This window comes from Suricata suricatta, chromosome 11 (assembly GCF_006229205.1).
Source record: "Suricata suricatta isolate VVHF042 chromosome 11, meerkat_22Aug2017_6uvM2_HiC, whole genome shotgun sequence".
Lineage (NCBI taxonomy): Eukaryota > Metazoa > Chordata > Mammalia > Carnivora > Herpestidae > Suricata > Suricata suricatta.
Window position 1 is genome coordinate 44,703,399 of NC_043710.1, and position 25,982 is coordinate 44,729,380.

General features: G+C 38.6%; 1 non-coding gene and 2 pseudogenes across 1 annotated transcript; 1 reads left to right on the top strand and 2 right to left on the bottom strand.

Annotated features, from left to right (window-relative positions):
- Positions 1-13,901: 13,901 nt before the first annotated feature.
- Positions 13,902-16,035, top strand: LOC115271622 (annotated as a pseudogene).
- Positions 16,036-16,129: 94 nt separating this feature from the next.
- On the bottom strand, positions 16,130-17,688 carry LOC115271623 (annotated as a pseudogene).
- A 426-nt stretch (positions 17,689-18,114) lies between these two features.
- LOC115272817 lies at positions 18,115-18,221 on the bottom strand. The gene has a single exon (XR_003900474.1). It is a non-coding gene; the product is annotated as a U6 spliceosomal RNA (small nuclear RNA).
- Between the last annotated feature and the right edge of the window lie 7,761 nt (positions 18,222-25,982).

A 25,982-nucleotide genomic window follows, 5' to 3' on the forward strand; every position in this document is an offset into this window, starting at 1 on the left:
TTCCTTGATATATCCTCCTTTGATATAAATCTTGAATATAAAAAAATCATTTGAATTACTTTCAAGTTTGCAAGGCAAAATATGTAACAAAGGCATCATCATCATCATCATCATTATCATTACTAAGGTGTATTTGAAAGTAGGAGTATAGTGGAGATAGCAAAGTACTTCAGCATAAACTCTTCAGTCAGAATGATCTTGGTGACTCTACTGGATTGAAACCTCGAGCAAGTTGCTTCCTCTGCCTTAGATTCTTAATCTATAAAATGAGGATAGCAAACACTTCCTTCATATACTTGCTGGAAGGATTAAATGAGATAATTTTTGGTGGCATGACACAAGGAACAGAGCCAGTGAATGGTAACAGATATGATTAATAAAGACTCAGAAAAGCAGAGACATCTCCAAGTTCTCATAAGTAGGGAGAGTCCCGAACAGTTCTAAATCCATGACTTCTGCCCCTTGGCCTTTCCACTGTACTACATAGTGTCTGAACTGATTCTTTTCAAAGGACGCATGGGGAAGAATACAGAGTAACTTCTCAGCCAGTGAAAGGAGATTGTGGAGATAACAGATGTCCCCAAATTCTTTTTCCTTCAGTGTTGGACCATTCTCCAAATCCTGGTCTCTGAGGTCCTTATAGGAACTGATGTGGGCCACCTCAAGTTTCCCATTGCAGGTAAGATGTCCCCAGAGTGGCCCAGCTTCTGTGAGATCTCAGCCCAGGATCCCCCTAGCGGCCACTGTGGGAGGTGCCCAGTTCCCATGGGGCCAGGAGGACTTGGCACCCATGGAGGTGAAAGGTCATTCACTAAACCCCGTAGGACATACACTTCCCAGAACATATTCAGCTGTGGTGCAGTGTTTCACCAGGGGGAGGATACACTCACCACATTCTGCTCTGGGAATCCAGGGCCAAGGGGATAAACAGTGGTTGTGGACTGAGTTGAGTGTCTCTTCCTGGAGACACATCGTTGAAGATCAGGGTGAAGGAGGACAAAATCTTTCATGACCTCTCAAAGTCTTACATAGCTCACCCATGTCGCTAAGGGCCTCTGAGCCTCACCAACTGGCTTAAGGGGACATTCTCATCCAATCTGGACCTGCCCCTGGGGTACTGGATCCAGAGCTCTTTACTGTCTGTGCCTATTTTTGGTCAGCAAGGCCTGTCTTTGAGAACCGTGTCTCTAATCAATTTTTGTGGAAGCCTGTGCTGTTGAATCCCAAGGACAGCCCTGTGAGCTTGATTCTTCCATTATCCTTGTATTAGTGATGAGACTGTGATTCAGAAGTCCTCCCTCTCCTGCCAAGGATCACACACCCAGGGAATGGAAGAGCTGACATTTGAGCCCAGCACTGAGGTCTTCAAAGGCGGTTTTCTTTCTACCACGCTACTCTGCACTGAACACAATAATTGTTTTTTTACCTGCAGACACTATCAACCATAGAACTGAAGAAAAACTTGGAATCGCAGCAGAAAGGAAAAGGCTTATTATCCACAGTTGACTTGTATCTTTTTTCCCTGGTCTTACTCATCTTCCTCCCTCCCTAAGGTTTGTTCTACATGCCTTCTTTTTATCTGAGAATTGCTGCCAAGACACAATTTCCTGTGTTTTGTCTTATTATCCAGGAAAGAAAATAGTGTCTGCTGACCTGATCTATGACTTGGGGCTATAATTGCTTCTGGACTGTTTGGGTCCAAAGGGCTTGCTAAACTTCCCAAAGAAATACCACAGTCTTCTGGTTCTTTCATCTCTATGGTGGAAATTAAATACAAGAGGATTAACACTATTGGAACACTGTTAAGTATCATATTGTAGGGGAAAAATATGTATACACTTATTCCTCATCACAACTATCTGATGTAGGTATCATTACTCCCACTTACACAGCTGAGGAAACTGAGAGTCTTAGAGGTAAAATGGTCTGTCCAAGGTCACAGCTCTGGGATATAAGAGCTGAGATTTGAACCTAATCTGTCTAACTACCAGTCTATAATCTATCTCTTGTATCACACTTCTTCTTAAAATGTATTTTTTTTAAGTCAACTCTAATTAAATGTAATTGACTTGTCATAAAATGCCCTCATTTTATGTGTATGGTTTGATGGGCTTTGACCAGTGTGTAACTGGTACCATAATAAAAATATAAAATATTTCCATTACCCTCCAACATTCCTTTGTGCCCCTTTGTAGTCATTTCTACCCCAGATCAGATAACAATCTACTTTCTGTCACCATAGATTAGATTTGTCTTTTCCAGAGCTTCATATAAGTCAAATCACATAGGATGTCCACTTCAACACATGAATTTTGGGAGGGCATAGATAGTCAGTCCATAGTAATGTTTTAATTTTTAAAAAAAGATATGAGTCTATTCAGATTTTCTATTTCTTCTTGGGTCAGTTTTAGTATGTTGCATTCCTTTAGGGAATTTGTCAAACTTATTGATATTTTGTTGTTCGTAATATTTTCTTATTATCTTTTTAAAATTTGCAATATCTGTAGTGATGTTTCCTCTTTCATTCCTGAATTGGCACTTTGTATCTACTTTCTTTTATTTTCTAGCAGTCTAGGTAGAGTATTTTAAATTCTATTGATAATTCCAGAGAACTAGTTTTTACTTTCATTGGTTTTGTTTGTTGTTTATCTGTTTTAAATTTTACTGTTTTCTGCATATTTCTTTCCTCCTGCACATTTTGGGTTTAATTTACTCTTCTCTTTCTAGCTTCTTAAGGTGAAAGCTTAGATCATTGATCCCATTCTCAGCCTGTTGATTCAGAGTTTACTTTTTGCCTGCTTGATCTTTCATCTCTAGTGTTATATAAATATTTTCCCCATTATTGCTCATTCTTTTATGATTTTGGAACATATCTTTTTTACTCTAATATAATCTGTTTTGATGGATTTAATAGAACTACCCTTTATTCTTCTTCACATCCTGCACAAGTATTAATGTAGTGTTCTACATGTAGTAGTCACTTAATAAATGGTTATTAAAATGACAAATATTATTTTAGTGTGTTTCCAAGCATCAGATAGAAATGGGGGAGAGCAAGATGGCACAAAAAAGGGGCTGGGCATAATATTTCTGTTCAAAAGTCAGCTCAGACATCATCTCTTTCTTGGAAGGAGCCTCTGCTGGTGAAGAACATCACTCATTTGGTTTTCTTTATCTTGCATATAATCCTATTATTGTATTATGTTGTGTCATAATATTTAAAAATTTAGTTTATAGGTTTGTCTCTCCTACTCTAGTCTTAATTTTTCGATGGTGGGGCCCCTGTTTTGTCCCTCAGTGCCTAGCACAATGCCTGACAAATAGAAATCATTCAAGAAGTGTTTATTGGATAAATAAAAGAACAAAAGGCCTTCCTCTGCCTCTGGAGTCTGGTGAAACATTCAGAACATATGTAATAATCTGTGCATTCTGCTATAGTTCAGAGAATAAACATGCAGCCCTATTGTACTGTTGAAATGCATTTTAAATGGAAAAATGTTCCGCATGTGTTGTAAGTTACTGCTCTCTCTCAAAGTAGGGTCCGGAATCAATCAATGCCTAGGACCCAAAAGCAAGTGGGCAACACTGTCACCCAGCCTTCATCTATCTTGAAAGAAAATAGCTGGTTTAAACTAGCCTAAGCTCTTCTTTGTTCCCAGAGGTGAGGATTGTTTCACAAAGAAATGAGCATCCACATCTCTACTGTTTCAGAAATACTGAATTCAGAACAATTACATAATAAAAAAGTCCTTCAACTCCAGCCAGATCCATTTGTTCCCCTCCCCAGGGCTGTTATCACAGTCCCCTTGCCAAAGCTCTCTACCTCATCTTGTATGAGCTTATTTTCCATTTTCTAAGCACCTTTCCACCCATTACCTTTTCCAGCCATCACAACAGTTGCTCTATGTTGCAGAGGTCACCGAATGAAGAGGAAAGATCCTGCTGGAGCTAGACAGCACCGATTTGGCTTCTGCTCTGTCACTTACACTGGTGTGTGGCAATGGACAAGTGTCTGCATCTTGTCAAGTCTCAGTTTTCTCACTTGTGAAATGGGGATAATAATACTTACCTCAGAGGCTTCTTGTGATGGTCAGAGCTAATTTGTATAAGCCATGTCTTTGGCACCAGACAGTGCTTGTAGATGGCAGTTAATATTTTCATGCTTGTAATTGCCATAATTACTTTGAGGTCTTGTGACAGTTCCAGGTGAGATTAAGCCAGGTAGAGAGTAAAACAATGTGAACGGACATCATATTGCTGCCCCTTTACTGCCTCCCAGAACAACAACTTCTATGGGCAAGAACAGAAGGAACTTAAAGAAACAAAAACAAAAAGAACTCCTCCTGAAATTAAATGGAACAGAAAGATGCTCTGTGACTTAAATAAAGCTAGAAGGCAGTTCAATCCACTCTACGATCTGTGTAGACCTCACACTTAAAGGGAATGCTCTGGAGAATTTGGTATCAGTTAGCCTGTTTCTACAAGTATAATTTAGTTAAAAATTGAACTGGTACCTCCTCTGTGCTAGATGCTATGCTTAAGGAGATAAATGAATGAATGAATCCATAACCGAACGCACTCGTGCTCTCCAACAGAAGGCGGTACAAAGAGCACAGAGGATGGACTCACTCACTTTGTCCAGGAGAACTGGGGGAAGGCTCCACAAAAGAGTCTTGAGGGACGCAGGGGTGTTCCTCAGGTGATGCTATCACTGAGCCTTAGCAGGGTGGTGAGATCTTACGGAGGTCAGCTGTGGGGAACGATGAAGTTGCAAGGATTAGCGTGGCCCTGAGGCTGGAATGTTCACTCTACAGTTACACAGAACTCAGTGAGGATCCGTGCTTTGCCATTGATGAGCAGGGAAACCTCGGTAAGTTAGCTCAGTACCTGAATTTACTCACAGTGGAGATACTAGTAATACCTGCCCTGGGGATTTTAAGAGATGAATACATAATTTCCCATATAGGATTGGACTAATTGAAAGGGCAGAAATTAGATAAATGAATATCAAATACTGCTTTACTACTAATCAAACTGTCTTCAGAAGCTTGGATGTTTAGAAATGAAGGACTTCCTAATACTGTGTCCCAACATTAAACGTATTCATTAGGCACCGGCAGAAAAGGCACACAGCCTCTCCCCTGTGGCAGATCTGCTCCACTAAGCTTACTCTGAGGCTTTGTGAGCAGACCAAAATGCATCCTTTCTTTAGGCAGGCAGATCAAAGAGCGGTCCTGGATGTGGCCAAGTCCTGTGTGTTTAGTTCCTTTCTCCCTCACCCGCCAATGGGATGAGCAACCCTCCCCAGGAAGATGGAGAGGTTGAGTAAGAGGCCAAGAGGTTTATTCTAATGGAGATCCTTCCACATGGAAACATGAAGCCCCAGAAAGGTGGCCAATACCTATAGCAAAGTGTTATTGTGAGGAGGAATATGATGTAATATATATAAAATACTAAGCACAATGCCTGGCACACACAGTAAGCACCGAACCAATGTTAATCTTTATGATTGTTGTTATGGTAGCAGATTAGCAGGGCCCAATATATTGTCTTATATTCTCCTATTAAAATATCCATGGAGACATGCAAAGAGACAAACACTGGAAACAAAAGAGGAGACTATATACCAATGTCTGAGGGGGAATTTTTTCCAGTTGTACTGTTGATAAAGGTATATATCTTGGACTACACTCTCCTTTCGAAAGCATGGAATGCTCTTTCAGGAAGAAGTCTAAACTGAGCCCAAGAATCAATAAGCTCTATGCAACTATATCCCTTCTGCATTTGGGGATTATCTTCTTTTTTTAAGTTATTTATTTTGTTTTTGAGAAAGAGATAGAGCATGAGAGGGGGAGGGGCAGAGAGAGAGAGACAGACAGAGACTCTCAAGCAGGCTTTGCACTGTCAGCAAAAAGCCCCATGCAGGGCTCAGACTCCCATGCCCCCCAGGTGCTCTCATTCTTGGATTATTTTAGCTCCATCTCTCACTTGATGTCTCTGACTGATAGTTGGTTAACATTTTTCCCTTTAAAACTTCACAGACATTTCTCAATTTTCTTAAGTTAGCCAATGTTGCCAAAGAGAAATCTGATTTCTATTATTTTGTAGATAATCTGGGATTTTGGTTTTTTTCATTTGTTGGTTTTGCATAGATTGTTACAGAATTTTTTTGTTTTCCTTAAAATTCAAAATATATCATGAGGAATATGTATATTAATATTACATGAAACATACCAACCTGCATTGATTTCCAGTCCCTGGCCTTTTTTTTCCACTGAAAAAAAGCTTCTTTTATTAAAATTTAGATTCTTATTTTTGTTTTGTTTGTTCTAATCTTTTCTTCAGGAACAATTCAATTTTATAAAGTCATGTCCAACATTATTATTAGTATTACTTTTGGAGTTGATTTGCAAGGTCCCTTTTTATCTCAAACCATTGCTGATAAAACTCACTTATCCTTTTTCAGAGAGACCGTGACTTCTTGGATCTTACTGAAAATAATAAAGAAATTCCTTTCCATGGCAGGGAAGGTAAGCATCTCATTGACTGAGCAGGACTAAGGTGGGCTCTCCTCCTCCTCTGATACTTGGGTCATATGCTTCCATTAGTTCTTCTGTCAGATAGACTATAAAAGACCCCATCCTTTTTCCTCTACCACTACCCCATCTCCATCTACTGTACTTCCCTAAACTCTATCATTTCTACGAGAAAGGTTTTCTTTGGATAATTGTTCATTTTAGGAAGAAAAACATCACATGTCCTGAGAAATGTAGCTTTTGGATATGTGTGGAGTGGAATTTATGGAAATAAGAGGATAGGACTACATCTATCAAGCTCAAAAGACAGTCCCCAAGGGGCACCTGGGTGGCTCAGTCAGTTAAGCATCCAGCTCTTGATTTTGGCTCAGGTCATGATTTCATGGTAATGGGATCAAGTGCTGCATTATGCTCCACATTGAGCATGGAGTCTGCTTGGGATTCTCTCTCTCTCTCTCTCTGTGTCCCTCCTCTCTCTCTCTCAAAATAAATAAACAAAATTAAAAAAATCCAAGAATGTTAAATTGTTGTACAATAAGATAGGTGGTAAGCATTAAAAACAAACTTGAACATGAAACATTGAATGTAAAAATTTGTCTATATCAGTTAGGATCCTGTCAGGAAACAGTACCCATCTAGGCATTTCAAACAGAGGGAATTTATTTGTTTCTTAGGTGATGGTCTTCTTGAAGATACAAATAGGCCATTACTTATCAAACTTAATGTGTATTTAAATAACATGGGATCTTTTTCATTGCAAATACAAATTCAATAGGTTTGGGAGAGGGGGCCCAAGATTCTGCATTTTTCAGAAGTTCCCAAATAAAGCCAATTCTGCTAGTTCATAAACCACTTTTTGAAAAGCAAGGAAACACAGGGAGTTGAAGTAACCAGAGATTAGCAATAGCAGGAAGACATACTTTTCTTTAGAGGAACACCAATAGGAGACAAAGCCTAGGACTTGGTATCATCAAGGAGTAGCTAGCAGCATGACTAGGCCTTCCTGATGGGAGCCAGGACTACGGTGGAGGGCTATCTGGCAGGATCAGAAGTTACAGTGGAGATGTATCTTCTGCTGGAGACCCAACTGGAGGCAGAGAGATAGAAGTAAATACCCTGGCCTCTCCCCTCCTTCTAGCCTCTGATCTTCTGCAAGCTTTTTCTACTAGCTAGAAGTACCTTCTCCAATGTAGCATGCACCCTCTCTGGTTCTCAGCTTCTCCCTCTGGGTCACTCTTAAACTTCTTATGCCTTTCATATGCTGAACAATTAAGTTTGATTTCAACTTGGCTCCAGTTTCTACCTCTAAACTGTCACAATGCAAGTCAAACATGTCACAAAGGGTTCTTTGGGGTATAGGATCTACCTTCTTAGAAAGAGCTGGAGAGGTGGGATAGGGAATGAGTGAAGGGGAAATAGCAAAATAGTTGATATGAGTAACAGACATAGTTTTTCTTTTATGTTTATCATACTATGTGGCTTCTATCTTTCAGGGCCTTGAATACACATCAGTAATGTCTGATCCCTTACCATGGAATGCTTTTCTCCATCTGTGGCTGCTTACCTCTTGCTCACCATTTAGGTCTTAGTTTACATGTCTCTTACTAACAGAAAGCTTCCTAACACTCCAGACCAGGTAAGCTAGAATAGGAACCGCTGATGATAAAACTCACTTACCCTCATAACTTCTTTCCTTGCTTTTTACTTGCAGCATGGCAGTCTATATTTGTGTGATTATATTCTATGTCTCTGTCCTCCACTAGGTCATAAGTTTCATGAGGGCAAAATTTGTGTCAGCTTTATTAAATGCTGTATTTCCTGTGCCTGGAAAACTAGACAATCCACGGATGTACCTTTCCATTGCATTATATGAAAAAGTAGGTTGGCTATTTTGGTGGCTGAAGAGCATACTCCTGATTTTTATATTTGCATGTGAATATTGGAATAATGTGATTTTTGGAAGGCGTTTTGCCTTGGTAATGAGCTAGTTAATCAGGAGTTGATATCCTAAAATTCTATAAGTTGCATTACAAGTGTACCTACCCAAACCTGGCCTTTAAAATAGATAGTAACAAGCTGCCATTTGTTGAGCACTTACTCTGTGCCAGACACTGAGCTGTTTTGTAGACATTATATCATTTAATCTTGACCACCACCTGTGAGGTTGTTACTATTCCCATTTCACTAAGGGGGATACTGAACCCCAAAGAGATCGAATGATGTCCTCTGGCTCCTACGTAGCAGAATAAGGATTAAGATCCATGTCTTTCTGTATTAATCAACCAAAGTACTTAACCTGTACAGCTTCTATATAACTAGTTTTAGGTTTAATTTAGTAGACATTTTCTTCCCTTTTTCTAACTCAGAGGAAAAAAAGGGAAATGACCTAAGCTGTGAACACAATATAGTTTTCAGGGAACTTTACTGCTCAGAGAGAAAGGTAAGTGGTGCAGGCACCTATTTAAACAAGGGAGTGGCAGCCCCTGAGGAATCCAATATGGAATATATAGGTCCCTCACCTGCAAAGAATCCAGAGAAATCTTTGTGGGAAGCTAAGTTCAAATTGGAACCATGAAAAAGTGTGGCAGCTTGAATTCAATGGTATGTCAGCTAACAAGAGCTGACTTAAATTTTTAGGAACTTTGTGAGCTGAGTATTAAATGTAGCCATTATTAAAAATTAAACTTTACAAACTTATAATTTAACACTGTTTTAAATATGAATGTAATACAGGGGCGCCTAGGTGGCTCAGTCAGTTGGGCGGCCGACTTCAGCTCAGGTCATGATCTCGTGGTCCATAAGTTCGAGCCCCACATTGGGCTCTGTGCTGACAGCTCAGAGTCTGGAGCCTGCTTTAGATTGTGTCTCCCTCTCTCTCTGTCCCTCCCCCTCTCAAACTCTATCTCTCTCTGTCTCAAAAATAAATAAACATTAAAAATTAAGAAAATGAAGGTAATACAAGCTTAAAACTCATCATTTCCTATTATTTTACTACAATTTTCTATGATCTATGCTCTTGAGTTGTTTATATCTCTTGAAACTGAATGGTAAAAACACATGTAATGGTATGCCACTGTGCATCTCTTCCCAACTCTGTGTTCAGTGATACTATGCAGGTCTCTTGAGATGGTCTATTGGGTGTATTTACATCATGGAAGTTAAGAAATGGTACAAATCAGCTTCTGCCTTCTTGAAATCTGGTTGCTAAACATTTATCAGGACACCATTGTTTTACTCCTTGGGAAAAGCCCCAGGTTCAAAGACAATGTCAAAAGTAAAAGAACAGTAAAAATTAAAACTGCAGTTGCTTGGAAAAAGAAATTGAGAAAATAGTACCATTTAAAATTGCACCAAAAGTAATCAAATGTCTAGGAATATGCTTAACCAAGAATGTGAAAGATCTGTACTCTGAAAACTATGAAACATTGATGAGGGACACCTGGGTGGCTTAGTCGGTTAAGCATCTGACTTTGGCTTAGGTCATTATCTCGCGGTTCGTGGGTTTGAGCCCTGCATCAGGCTCTGTGCTGAAAGCTCAAAGCCTGAAGCCTGCTTCGGATTCTGTGTCTCCCTTTCTCTCTCTGTCCCTTCCCTGCTCTTGCTGTCTCTCTCTGTCTCTCAAAAATAAATAAAAAACATTAAAGAAACATTGATGAAAGAAAACGAAGAGGACACAAACACATGGAAAGGTATTCCCTGCTCAGAGATTGGGAGAACAAATATTGTTGAAATGTCCATACTATCAAAAGCAGTCTATAGATTTAATGTGATCCCTGAAAAAAACCAGCATCATTTTTCACAGAACTAGAACAAATAGTTCTAAAAACCACAAAAGACCTTGAAGAGCCAAAGCAATCTTGAAAAAGAAAAAACAAAGCTGGAGGTATCACAATTCCAGATTTCAAGTTATACTACAATCTGTAGTAATCAGAACAGTATGGTACTGGCACAAAAAATAGACATATAGATCAGTACAACACAATGGAAAGTCTGGAAATAAACCTACGAGTATATGGTCAATTAGTCTTTGACAAAGGACACAAGAATATATAAATTTTTTAATGTTTATTTTCCAGAGAGAGAGAGTCAGGGAGGAGCAGAGAGAGAGGGAGACACAAAATCTGAAACAGGCTCCAGGCTCTGAGCTGTCTGCACAGAGCCAGCTGCGGGGCTGGAACTCACAAACTGCAAGATCATGACCTGAGCCAAAGTCGGATGATTACCCGACTGAGCCACCTAGGTGCCCCAGGAGGCAAGAATATATAATGAGAGAAAGACACTTTCTTTTCCAAATTGTTCTGGGAAAAATGGACAGCTAAATGCAAAACAATGAAACTGGACCACTTTCTAACACCATATACAAAAATAAACTCAAGATGGATTAAAGACCTAAATGTGAAATCATAAAAAACTTGAAATCATAAAAATTCTAGAAGAGAGCACAGGCGGTAATTTCTCTAACATTGGCCATAGTAACACTTTTCTGAGTGTCTCTAAGGCAAGGGAAACAGAAACAAAAATAAACTATTAGGATTAAGTCAAAACAAAAAAGATTTTTTGCAGCAAAGGAAATCATCAAAAAAAACCAAAAAGGCAACCTACTGAATGGAAGAAGATATTTGCAAATGATATATCGGATGAGGGGCTAATATACAAAATATATAAAGAACTTATACAACTCAACACCAAAAAACCAAATAATCCAATTAAGAATGGACAGAAGACATCATACATAGATGGCAGGCAAAGAAGGCATACAGATATCCCACAGACTCATGAACATGAACATCAACATCACTTCTCATCAGGGAAATGCAAATCAAAACTGCACTAAGATATTGCTTCATACCTGTCAGAATGGCTAAAATAAAAAAAGATAAGAAACAACAAGTGTTAGCGAGGATGTGGAGAAAAAGGAACCCTCCTCATGCACTGTTGGTCAGAATGCATTCTGGTGTAGTCACTGTGGAAAACAGCGTGTCATTTCCTCAAAAAATTAAATATGGAATTACCATACAATCCTGTAATTCCACTACTGGATATTTACCAAATAAAATTTAAAAAAAACCCTAATTTGAAAGGATATATGCACCCCTATGTTTATTGCAGCATTATTTATAATACCTAAACTGTGGAAGCCGTCCATGTGTCCATCAATACCTGAATGGACAAAGAATGGGTGCATATATTGGGGTATACAGAATGGATAAAGAAGATGTAGTGTATATGTGTGTATATATATATGTGTGTGTGTATATTAAACTTAGATGTATATATGTGTGTGTATATATAAAAAACAAGTGTTAGCAAGGATGTGGAGAAAATTTTTTTATTTATATTTATGTTTACTTTAATATATTTATATTTATATTTAATTTATATTTAATTTATATTTATTTATATTTATATTTAATATGTGTGTATATTAAACTTAGAGGTGTGTGTGTGTATGTGTGTGTGTGTATTAAGCTTAGAGGTAATGTGTGAATGTATGAAGCGTGAAGTTTATATTTACAAATCTTACCCATTCTGCCACTATCCCATTACTGTCCTGTTATCCATGACTATGGAAAGCTGTAAGATGTTTGTGTTTATTTTCCTGCTTCCTGTCTTTTACTAGTCAACATCTACCCCACCAGGAGTTCAGTTCCCTCACTTCTGGGTTGCATTATCAGGCTTCCTGGCTGCTGCGGGTAGTCAGATCCCATTCCCTGTGGAGTGGCATTTCATCTGAGTCTGGAGGTTGTGGTTGGGGTTGTAGACTCCTGGTAAGTGGCTGGTCAGCCTCAGGCAGCGGAACCATAGGGCTTGAAGCAAGTGGGCTGGGGTCCACGAGACAGGTGAGGCCAAGACGCCAGGAGGATGTACAAAGATAGTTCTGTTTGTGGGGCTACTACTAGTACCTACATCATAGGGCTGTGGGTGGATTAAATACACTACTAGTTGTAAAATGCTTAGAGAGTACCCGGTATAGAGTGAGGTCTCCGATACTATCAGCTAAAATGCAACCCAACTTATGTTTTTCTCCATAGACACTGATCTTTGTGAAATGCTCAGAAAAGTCCTCTTCACTCAGCTATGATAAAAATAGCATCCATCTGGATTTCATTTTGGCACATGAAGTGAGGTCAGAATGATGCTTTATGTTTTTCCAAATGACTTGACACCAGTCCAAACACCAGGCATTGAATATTCCATATTTTTCCTTTGCTTTGAAATTAGATTTATATTAAAATTTGTATATTTATTTGCTAATTTGCTAACTTCTTATTCTGTTCTATTGATATAGCTATAATTCTATTGTACTATTTTAAGGATCGGAGCTTTATGATAATAATGCATTGTAGAACATGATCCCATTTTTACTCTTCTTTTTTTAAAAAGGATTTTCCCAGCTATTTTCACATGTTTACAATTTTAGATGAAGTTAGGAATCTTTTTTTTTTTTCAAATCCTTCTTCTAAAAAAGATCCTGCTTGGATTTTGATTGTGAATACGTTGAATTTATGGTTACATTAAATAAAATTTATTTTAAAGAAACCAAGATACTGATCTCTATTTATCAAGATTTAATGTTTCTTGGTAGAATTTTGTGGGTTCCTGTAAATCTCAAACCTTTTTTATTACATGATTCCAGAATAATTTATAATCTTCTGTAGTTGTGGATGGAATGTCTTCTTCTATCATGTATTTAACTTGATTATTGTTTGTATATTAGAAATCTATTAGTCCTTAGCTATTGGTTTTTATCAGATGGACTGAGGTAAATTCTATAGTATTGTTGAACTCATCTATATCAAGTGTGCATTTCAATGATTTTTAGTGACATTGCCGAATGACGCCACTATCACCATAATTTAGATTTTTCCCCTTCTTCCAATAAGACCTCGCATGTCACTTTACAGTTAATCCCAGTTCCCATCCCCAGTCCCAGGTGAAAAGTAATCTACTTTCTGGCTCTATAAATTTCTGGATAATTCATATAAATGGAAATATGTAGTCTCTCGTGTCTGGCTTTCTTTCCTTTTGCATAATGTTTTTCAAGGTTCATTTATGATGTTGCATGTGTTAGTAGTTTGTTTCTTTTTCCTGCTGAGTAGTATTTCACCATGTATCTATATCACATTTTCTCTATCCAGTCACCAGCAATGGGTATCAGTTTTGTGCTATTTTGAATAATGCTACTACAAACATTCACAGAAAGTCTTTGTGTGGACATATGTTATTATTTATTTTGGGTAGATATGTAGGAGTGGAATTGTTGGGTTGTGTGGTAATTTAATGTTTAACTTTTTGAAAAGCTGCCACTCATTGAATGCGGCGTTAGCTTTCCGGGTAGCGGTTTTCTTTGCGAGCCAGGCCGGGCCCACCCAGAAGCAACTATGTCTAAGGGACCTGCAGCTGGCATCGATCTTGGCACCACCTACTCCTGTGTGGGTGTCTTCCAGCACGGGAAAGTGGAAATAATTGCCAACGATCAGGGAAACCAAACCACCCCAAGTTATGTCGCCTTTCCAGACACCGAACGATTGATCGGTGATGCTGCAAAGAATCAAGTTGCAATGAACCCCACCAACACAGTTTTTGATGCCAAACACCTCATTGGGCTTAGATTCGACGATGCTGTTGTCCAGTCTGATATGAAGCTTTGGCCCTTCATGGTGGTGAATGATGCTGGCAGGCCCAAGGTCCAAGTAGAATACAAGGGAGAACCCAAAAGTTTCTCTCCAGAGGAGGTGTCTTCTATGGTCTTGACGAAGACGAAGGAAATCGCAGAGGCTTACCTTGGGAAGCCTGTTACCAGTGCTGCAGTCACAGTACCTGCCTACTTCAACGATTCTCAGCGTCGGGCTACCAAAGATGCCGGAACTATTGCTGGTCTTAATGTACTCAGGATCATCAATGAGCCGACTGCTGCTGCTATTGCTTATGGTTTAGACAAAAAAGGTTGGAGCTGAAAGGAATGTGCTGATCTTTGACTTGGGAGGCGACACTTTTGATGTGTCCATCCTCACTATTGAAGATGGGATCTTTGAAGTCAAGTCTAGAGCTGGAGACACCCACTTAGGTGGAGAAGACTTTGACAACTGCATGGTAAACCATTTTACTGCAGAGTTCAAGCACAAACATAAGAAAGACATCAGCGAGAACAAGAGGGCAGTCTGTCGCCTCCGAACTGCTTGTGAGCGTGCCAAGCATACACTTTCTTCCAGCACCCAGGCCAGTATTGAGATTGATTCTCTATATGAAAGAATTGACTTCTATACCTCTATTACTCGTGCCCAGTTTGAAGAATTAAACGCTGACCTGTTCCGTGGCACCCTGGACCCTATAGAGAAAGCCCTTCAGGATGCCAAGCTAGACAAGTCCCAGATCCATGATATTGTCCTGGTGGGTGGTTCTACATGTATTCCCAAGATCCAGTAACTTCTACAAGACTTCTTCAACGGGAAGGAACTGAATAAGAGCATCAACCCTGATGAGGCTGTTGCTTACAGTGCAGCTGTCCAGGCAGCCATCCTTTCTGGAGACAAATCTGAAAATGTTCAAGATTTACTGCTGTTGGATGTCACTCCTCTCTCCCTTGGCATTGAAACTGCTGGTGGAGTCATGACTGTTCTCATCAAGCTCAATACTACCATTCCTACCAAACAGACCCAGACCTTCACTACCTACTCTGACAACCAGCCTGGTGTGCTCATTCGGGTTTATGAAGGTGAGCGTGCCATGACCAAGGATAACAATCTACTTGGCAAGTTCAAACTCACAGGCATACCTCCTGCTCCCTGTGATGTTCCTTAGATTGAAGTCACCTTTGATATTGATGCTAATGGCATTCTCAATGTCTCTACTGTGGATAAGAGTACAGGAAAAGAAAACAGGATCACCATTACAAATGACAAAGTCCACTTGAGCAAGGAAGACATTGAGTGCATGGTCCAGGAAGCTGAGAAGTACAAAGTTGAAGATGAGAAGCAGAGGGACAAGGTGTCCTTCAAGAATTCACTGGAATCTTACGCATTCAATATGAAAGCAACTGTCGAAGATGAAAAACTTCAGGGCAAGATCAAAGATGAGGACCAACAGAAATTCTGAACAAGTGTAATGAAATCATCAACTGGCTGGACAAGAACCAGACTGCCGAAAAAGAAGAATTTGAACATCAGCAGAAAGAGCTGGAGAAGGTCTGCAACCCCATCATCACGAAGCTGTACCAGAGTGCAGGGGGCATGCCTGGTGGTGGCACTCCTCCATCTGGTGGTGCCTCCTCTGGACCCACCATTGAAGAGGTTGATTAAGCCAACCTGAGAATAGGTCTAGCATTGTTCAACACAAAACATTTGAAGGACCCAAATTTGTAGCAAATTCCGTGGCAGTTTTAAAGTTGAGCTGTTATAGTTAAACTGGGCATTCTTGATACTTGAATATGGAATATGTGCACAGGGAAAAGAAATACAACATTGTACTTTATAAGCACTGTATTGTGAAGTGGAAAATGCAATGTCTTAAATAAAACTATATTTAAAATTGGCAAAAAAAAAAAAGAAAAAAAAGGAAAAGCTGCCAAACCGTTTTTCCAAAGTGGCTACATTATTTTATTTTCCGACTAGCAATGTACAAAGATTCTCTATTGACTTTGAAACATTTATTTTGTATGTGACTAATTTGTTGAATAATGTTTTACTTCCTAATAGTTTTTCTCTTTTTTTTTCTTTTAAAGAGACAGCCTTTATTGTGAGGATTTTTACACAGAAGAATTAAAAATGTGGCAAAGTTTTCCAGAATCTATTGTACTGTATTTAAAGGGAACTGTTGACAAAGATTCACCAGAAATCATCTGAAAAAGTGAGAAACTACAGTTAATACTACTGAAACGGTAAAAGAATTCCAGGACGTATGGCTTATCTAACAAAACAATATCGTAGATGCTGTCATTGATATGAAAACCAACTGCTTCTTCCTCTTCTAAATACACAGGAGTATAATTACCAATATTCAATCACTTCTGTTCTTTCCTGAATATATAAAAATTAAAATACCAATTAAAAAACTAATATATCTTCTCTTTAAATGTTTCTTACAGATACAGTTTCATTATCTTCATTCAACAGTGGTGTGGTTTACAAGATGTTTCCACTCACAAGTCAAACAACAATCCACCCGAAGGGAACTGATAGTCTATAGACTCATAGGGCAAGTAAAGCCTTCAGGAATGCAGCAACTGACATTTCTAAAATACAAAACAGGTAAAATCCTTAGGACATACATGCAATAAGCTCTACAAGCAGCTGGCCCAGGACTAGGACGCGGGCCCGGTGGTTCCGAGGGGATGGCCGCCACTCCCAAACTCAGCTGGAACTCGCGTCTTAGGCTTTGTATTTTGCTTTTCCAGTTTCACTAATGACACAAACATGATTCAAGTCCCTGAAGTGTTCATTGTAGTCAAGGGCATAACCTACAACAAACTTGTCTGGAATTTCAAGTGCGACAGAGTCCGGTTTATAGCCAGCACTTCGAGGGGTCCTCGTCACCAGCAAGCTTGCAACCTTGACCATCTTTGGATTATGCTGCTTGGTCATGGAGAGCAAGGTCTGCATTGTTTTGTCAGTGTCAATTATGTCCTCAACAACCAAAACATTCTTTCCAGTTAAAGTTGAGAGATCATCTCCACCGGTTACTTTTATGTCCCCTGTTGACTGGTCGTTACAGTAGCTCTTCAGTCTGATGAAATCTACAGTCATAGGAATGGATCCATCACTATTTCTGTTCAGTGCTTTGATGTAATCCAGCAGGTCAGCAAAGAATTTATAGCCCGCCTTGAGCACACAGAGGGCTATGATGTGATGGCCACCCATCTCCCTCATCACGTCTCGGGCAAGACGTTCGGTCCTGTCCATAATTAGTCCATGAGGAATAAACACCTTTTCCAGATCCTCAGCGTAATGATGAGGTATACAAAATAAATGTAGGTCATAACCTGGTTCATCATCACTAATCACGACGCTGGGGCTGCGAGTCGCCATCACGGAGCCAGGGGCGCGCGCTGAGGGCAACCTGAGGAGGAGGAAGCCAGAGGCGCAACAGAGGAGGCGGTGGCTCCTCAGAAAACGGCGAAACGCGGGAAAGCTGACAGACCCGTCCCGCCTGCTCTCTAGGCTCTAGTTTTTCTCTTGATATTTGCATTAGCATTTGCATTAGTGTATATTCTCAATTGCAAGTGACAGTCTTTCAACTTAAACTGGCTTAAAGAAAAAAAAAAGAAATATATTGGTTTATGTAAATCAGAAGGACAAATGAAGCGATCATATACTAGTAGAATTCAGAGACTTAAAAGATAATCAAAAGACCTCTTTCCCTTATGCTCTTTAATATTTATCAATGTTGAATATCTTATTGGATGCTGAATGATGATACAGTTTTTCTCCTTTGATTTCTTTCTTTTTTTTAGTAGTTTATGGTCAAATTGGTTTCCATATAACACCCAGTGCTCTTCCCCACAAGTGCCCTCCTCCATGACCATCACCCCTTCCCTCTCCCCCTCTCCCTTCAACCCTCAGCTCGTTTTCAGTATTCAATAAAAAATATGGAACGCTTCATGAATTTGAATGTCATCCTTGCGCAGGGGCCATGCTAAACTTCTCTGTATCGTCCTAATTTTAGTATATGTGCTGCTGAAGCAAGCACTCCTTTGATTTCTTCTTAATGGATTGTTAATCAAGCTCTTGCTATCATATCATCAATGATTCTCTAGAAGCAACCCCTATTGGCTGTATTGTATTATTATTTTACATATTCTTTCATTTTATTTGCTAATATTTTGTTTAAAATTTTTCTTTCTAAATAAATGGGCAATCTCAATCTTTTTAACTTGTTTTGTACAATCTTTAACCAGTCTGGTTATTACAACATGTGCTAATAAGATGAATTGAAGAATTCCCTATGTATTTATGTGGCTTAAAATAATTTGAATAGAATTATTATAATTTGTGCTAGAGCTTAGATCAAGCTTGGTTCTAAACCCATTTGGACTTAGTGCCATTTTCAGTGGTAGATTTCTTGTCACTTTTCAACTGCTTTTAAAATTGAATTTACAGGGGTGCCTGGGTGGCTCAATTGATTGAGTGTCCAACTTCGGCTCAGGTCATGATCTCACAGTTTGTAGGTTCATGCCCCGTGTCAGGCTCTATGTTGACAGCTCTGAGCCTGGAGCCTGCTACGGATTCTGTGTCTGCCTCTTTCTTTGCCCCTCCTCCACTCATGCTATGTTTCTCTCTGTCTCTCAAAAACAAATAAAAATGTTTTGAAAAAAGATTAAAAAATAAAATTGAATTTACAGTCTGAATCTCATCAGACTTACTGCCCAAATCAGCCTTTTACAGGGGATTTTAATAGAACACAGAACTTCACAATATAATATTAAATTATCCAGGATATAATCTTAAATTACATGACATACAAAACACCAGAAATTGTGATCAATTCTCAAGAGAAAAGAGAAACAACAAATGCTAATCCTAATGTGTTCTAGACATTGGAATTTTCAATGACATTAAGCAGCTATTTACTGTATGCTACAACAGATAAAGGTAAACATCTTGAAATGAATAGAAAGGTAAAAGTCTCACAGAAATAGAAAGTGCAAGAAGGACCAATTGGAAATTTTAAAACTGAAAAGTGTAATATCTAAACTAGAAAATTCACTAGATGAGAAAATGACAGAGTAAAGAGTCTGTGAATATGAAGATGGAGCAATATGAAATTTCCATTTTGAAAAACAAAAAGAAAAAAAAACAACTCCAGGGACCTGTGGGATGATATAAAAAAAAGTCTGATGTTTATGCATTGGAGTTACAGAAAGGGAGGAGAAAAGATGAGTTCAGAGAAAATATTTGAAGAAATAGTGACAAAAAGCTATCTAAATTTGGTGAAAGACCTAAGTTTATATTTCAAGAAAATCACTGAATTCCAAACAAGACAAAATAAAAAATCCATGCCCAAAAACCCATCATAGCAAGACTTCTGAAAACCAAAGAAAAAGAAAAAAAAATCTTGAAAGCAGCTAACGAAAAATGACATATTTGAACAAGGGAACAATAATTTTTAAGACTGTGGATTTCTTACCAGGAAACTTGAAGGCCAAAAAACAGTGGAAAGAAATCTTTAAGGAAAGGAAACTATCAATCCCAAATTCTATATCCAGTGAAGATATATATTGAGAAGGAAGGTGAAATAAGATACTCTCATATGAATAAAAAATAAGAGAAGTGATCCATCATCACTAGCCCTGGTCTTAAAGAAGTGTCAGGGGAAAGTTATTCAGCCTAAAGGAAAATGATACCAGAGAGATCCTTGGAACTTCAAGAATGAAGGAAAAGTAACAGAAATGGTAAATATCTCTGTATATGGAATAGATAATTTTTCTTCTTGTATGTTTTTTCTTTTCTTTAGTTTTTCAAAAGATATCTGACCACTGAAAGCAAACATAAAATTGTCAATGTATCCAGATGTATTATATATGACAACAATAAACAAGGAAGGGGAAGGTAATGGTAGTAAGACATCTACAGTTTACTTGATATGGTGAAATATTTATTCCAAAGAGGCTATGTAGTTAGTCATGTATATTGTAATCCCTAGAGCAACCATTAAATTTGAACTTATTTATTCCTGGAGACATTCATTGGTCTGAAATCTACCCTGGTAACAACCATTGCAACTGTCTTTGAATTAATATTTTCATGATGTATATTTTTCCATCTTTTTATTTTTATTATTATTTTTTAAATTTACTTATTTTTTTTATTTGAGAGAGAGGGAGAGAGGGGCAGAGAGAGAGAGAGAGAGAGAGAGAGAGAGAATCTTAAGCAGGGTCCCTACTCAGTGTGGAGACCAGTGGGGCTCAATCACTGAAATCATGACCTGAGCAGAAATCAAGAGTTACATGCCAACCAATTGAGCCACCCAGGAGCCCCTCCAGATATTTATTTTTAACTTATATATATATATATATATATATTTTAATGTTTACTTATTTATTTTAGAGAGAGAGAGAGAGAGAGAGAGAGTGATCAGGGGAGGGGCAGAAGGAGAAGGAGACAGAATCTTAAGTAGGCTCCACACTGAAAGTGGGCAGGACTCGAACTTACAAACTGTGTGATCATGACCTGAGCCAAAACTAAGAGTCAGACATTTAACCGACTGAGCCATTCAGGCACCCCAATGTATCTATTTATTGAAGTGAGTTTCTTATAGGCAGCACACAGTTGGACTTCACATGTTTTTATCCAAATTGATAATTTATGCCTCTTAATTAGGGCAATTACACCATTTATATTTAATATGATTACTGATAGAGTTAGATTTAAGTCTGTCATTTTCCTTTTCCCCCTATTTGTCCCTTCTATGCTCTGTTACCTTTCCCTTCTTATGCTAACTTCTTTTGGATTTTTTAAACTTTTTCAAAAAGATTATTTATTTTGAGGAGTGGGGAGGGGCAGAGAGGGAGGGAGACAGAGAATCCCAAGCAGGCTCCATGCTGTCAGGGCAGAGCCTGATGCAGGGCTCAACCTCATGACTATGAGATCATGAAGTGACCTGAGCCGAAATCAAGAGTCGGATACTTAAATAACTAAGCCACTCAGGTGCCCCTCTTTTGGATTAGTTGAATTTTTTTTTGTGATTTCATTTTATCTCCTATATTACAATATTAGCTATAACTTTTTACTGTTTTTGAGATTGCTATAGGATTTATAATATGCATCTTTAGCTTATCACATTCTAGCTTCAAGTGATATTATACCACTTCATATATAGTAACATAATGTTTCAATAGTATGCTTCCACTTCTTTCCTTCCAAACGTTGTGCAATTGTTGTCATATATTATGTTGTTAAACTCACATTAAATAATAATTGCTTTTGTCTGGAGTCAATTGTCTTTACAGGTATTAATATAAGAATCTTATATATTTATATATGTAGTAACCATTTGCAATACTCTTTCTTCCTTTGCATACACCCACATTTTCATCTGATAACTCTTCGCTTCTGCTTGAAGGATGTTTTAAAATATTTCTTGTAGTGTGAGTCTGCAGTAGAGAATTTTTCAGCTTTTCAATATCTGAAAAAAATCTATTTTACTTTCAGTTTTCAAAGATATTTTTGCTGGGTATAGAATTCTAGGATGACTTTTCTTTTGGCATTTTATTTTATTTTATTTAAAAAATGTTTATTTATTTATCTTGAGAGAAACAGAGGCAACACAGGCAGAGGATGGGCAGAGAGAGAGAGAGAGAGAGACAGAGACAGAGAGAGAGAGACATAGAGGGAGAGAGAATCCTAAGCAAGCTCCACACTGTCAGTGCAGAGCCCAATTAGGGGCTTGATCTCAGGACTGAGAAATTGTCTCCTGAGCTGAAACCAAGAGTCACCCAGGTGCCCCTTTCTTTTGGCATTTTAAAGATGTTATTTGTGGGGTGCCTGGGTGGCTCAGTTGGTTAAACGTCCAGCTTCAGCTCAGGTCATGATTTCGTGGTCCATGAGTTTGAGCCCCGCATCCAGCTCTGTACTGACAGCTCAGAGCCTGGAGCCTGCTTCAGATTCTGTGTCTCCCTCTCTCTCTGCCCCTCCCACACTCATGCTGTGTCTCTCTCTGTCTCTCCAAAATAAATAAATGTTAAAAAGTGTTATTTGTTGTTTTCTCACATTGTTTCTGGCAAGTTATCTTTGTTTCTATATATATATTATATATTGTTTTTTAATTTTTTTAAGCTGGCTGCTTTTAGGTTATTTAGTTTTATAACTGGTTATGAACAAATTTGATTATGATGGACCTTGGTATAGTTTTCTTCATTTTTCTTGTGCTTGGAGTTTGTTGAAATCCTGGCTCTGTTGACTCACAGTTTTCATCAGATTTTGAAAGGTTATGGCCATTTTTCTTTAAATATTTTTCTAATATCACATTTCCTCTCCTTCAAGGACTTTAATTACAAATATATTAGCTACTTAACATTTTCGCCTAGCTCATTAAGAAATATTTTTTTCTGTTTCTTCTTTTAGATAGTTTCTACTGTTCCTTCTTCAGGTTCACTAACTGTTTTTTCTGCAAAATCTAACTTGCCATTACTTTTATCCAGTGTATTTTCCATCACACATGTTATAGTTTTCTTCTCTAAAATTTTTAGTTGGTTCTTTTTATTTTTATGTATCTTTCATACCTCCATTTAATTTTTCTTAACATAAGGAATATAGTTATAATAACCTTTTTTTAAAAGTTTATTTTAGAGAGAGAATGAGAGAGACAGAGTGTGAGTGGGGGAGGAGCAGAGAGAGAGGGAGACACAGAACTCAAAGTAGGCTCTAGGTTCTGTGCTGTCAGCTCAGAGCCCAGTATGGGGCTCGAACCCACGAACCATGAGATCATGACCTGAGCTGAAGTTGGACACTCAACTGACTGAGCCACCCAGGTGCCCCCTTATAGTCACTGCTGTAATGACTATATTTTCCAATTCTAATATCTGTCTTAGTTCTGATTTGTTTCTATTAATAAATTAATCAATTTCTCAATATGGGTCCTGTTTCCTTCCTCTTTTATGTTTGGGAATTTTGGGTTGGATTATAGACATCATAAATTTTTCCTTAATGCATGTTGAATACTTTTGTTCTTGCCCTTTGTTCTGGGGCACACTAAAGAGACTTGGAACAATTTGATCCTTTCAGATTTTGCTTTTAAGCATTTTTTTCAATGTTTATTTGTTTTTGAGAAACAGAGACAGAGCATGAGTGAGGGAGGACAGAGACAGATAGGGAAACACAGAATCCAAAGTAGGCTCCAGGCTCTGAGCTGTGAGCACAGAGCCTGACGTGGGGCTGGAACTCATGAACTGGGAGATCATGACCTGAGCCAAAGCCAGATGCTTAACCAACTGAGTCACCCAGGCACTCCTTTGGGTTTTGCTTTTAAAATGTATTAGGTAGAGTGGTGCCTGGGTGGCTCAATTGGTTAAGCATCTGGCTTTGGCTCAGGTCATGATCTCGCAGTTTGTGAATTCAAGCCCCACATCAGGCTCTATACTGACAGCTCAGAGTCTGGAGCCTGCTTCTGCTTCTGTCTCTCCCTCTCCCTCTGCCTCTCTCTCTCTCCTTCTCTCTCTCTCAAAAATAAATAAACATTTAAAAGATTTATTAGGCAAAGGAGCCTGGGTGGCTCACTCAGTTATGCATCTGACTTTTGATCTCAGCCCAGGTCATGATCTTATGATTTGTTAATTTGAGCCCTGCCTAGAGCTCTGTGCTAGCAGTGCAGAGCCTGCTTGCAATTCCCTCTGCCTGCCCCCCCGCCCCCGCCAAATCAATAAATGAGCTGAAAATAAAAAAAAAATGTATTAGGCAAAACTGAAGTAGTACACAGCAGAGGACTAATAATTCTCCACTATTGAGACAAGAGACTTCTGTGTGCCCTACCTCACATGCTGAGAATCATAAAGTTTCCCAGCCTCGGTGGTGGGATCAGGCCCCATTCCTAGCTGTGAGTGAGCACTGGGCACTGTTACTTCTAAATCCTGTAGGAAGTTCTCTCCCCAGCAATGGCTAGTTTTTTCACACACATATACTTATACTCGGCTGAAAACTCAAGGAACCCCTCTGCAGATCCCTGAGTTCTCTCTCTACGATACTCCATTTTCTCATGTACTCTGTCCCACAAATATAAGCCACCTTAGTTTCCCCAGACTCTTAGCTACATCTCCTCAACTGAAGGATTATTTCCTTTTGATGAACTGGCCCCCTTTATCATTATTAAATGCCCCTTTTTATCCATGGCAATATTCTTTGTTCTAAATCACTACTGATGCATCATCCTTCTAAGTATTCTATTCAATGCCCTTGAATTGTGAAGGTTTTCATGCTGGCTGGCAGGAAAATGAACTGTTCCTGGTTCTGTTCGGGAGCTTTGGGGATTGATCCCTCTGCTCTTTTTGGTTGATTCTTTCCCCAACTTTTTGGACAGTTTCCTCACAAGCCCACTCTGATCTGTACCCAGCTGAAGACTCAAGAGGTCCTGCTGATCTCTGGAGCTCACTCGTGGTGTATCTTTCTCTTCTCTGGTTCCTTGTTCTGTGAGCTCTAGCTGCTCAGACCTCCCTTACTCCTGACTCTCTCTTCTCAACTCACAAGGTCTGCAAACCTCCACCCCAATTCTCCCTTCCCCTGTTGTGGCCTGGAAATTCCCTCCAAGCAGTAATCTGTGGCACTTGGTGGGCTTCTGTTCTATGTTCCCCCTCTCTCAAGTGTCACTGTCTAGCACTGCCTAATGTTCCATATCTGCAAACCATTGTTTAATATATTTTATCCTTTTTCTTTTTCTTTTTGTCTGTTTCAAAAGGAAGGGCAAATCCAATGTTCTGTTACTCCACATTGGCCCTAACTAGAAAATTTTATCTTTAATAACTTTAGATGTATCTATTTTATAGATGTGCACTGTATCTAAGGTTTTTGGTAATTGTGTTCTGTGTGGTCTGTACTGTTGTTTACTCATGGTGAATTATGTTGTTTACTCATAATGAATTATATTGTTTACTCATGGTGAATTATGTGTTTTACGTTGTTATTTTTTGTGATGGGCTCATTTTCAGTTGTGGGTTTTGTTTTTTTTTTCTGTCAGAATCTTGTACAGCCTATGTTGAGAGTGTATCCCTTCAGATAGTTCTGTTTTCTTCTACTGGATTATCTTAATTTCTCAGCTGCACTATGTTCCCACAGATAAAAAGCCATTAAAGATGAGCTCACAAAATATGCAGAATAGTTGTTTTTAGACACGGCACTTCATTGGTGTCCTCAGATCACGTGGAGAATGTAAAGTTGAAGTCCAAACCCATGTACCATGTGGGCCCACAGTTTTGCATTATCAAGAGAGAATTTTTCTTTTTCAATCCAGTGCCTAAGACTGACAGTCTTTCTTATGATCTTTGCATGTTGATAGTTTTTTCCACTAGAAGGTGATATTTCATTTCTAACTCCTAGCATTAATGGGGCTTCTCTAGCCTCACAAGAGTGTTAAAACCCCAACCCTTAGACAACTAAAAATAGCATCTCTTTCCTTCCTCTAAAATCTTTGCATAGTCCATTCCCATATTTATTATTCCAATTTTCATAGTCCATTCCCATATTTATTATTCCAATTTTCAGAATGTGGAAATTTCTCTTTATTTCCTATGGTGTTAGCTATTTAAAAAGTGTACATTTGAACGATTTTATGGAGTTAACTATACACACACACATTTGAGATAACTGTATATTTTCTTTTTGATTGCTAGTTAGCGGCAGAACTTACGGAGGCTTCCAGCCTTTAGTGGTTTGAAGTTCAAAAATAAGTATCTAAATATAGGTAAGAGAAAGGGTACTAATAAATATAATGTCAGCAATTAAAGGAAATGGTGTTTGGGTAGTG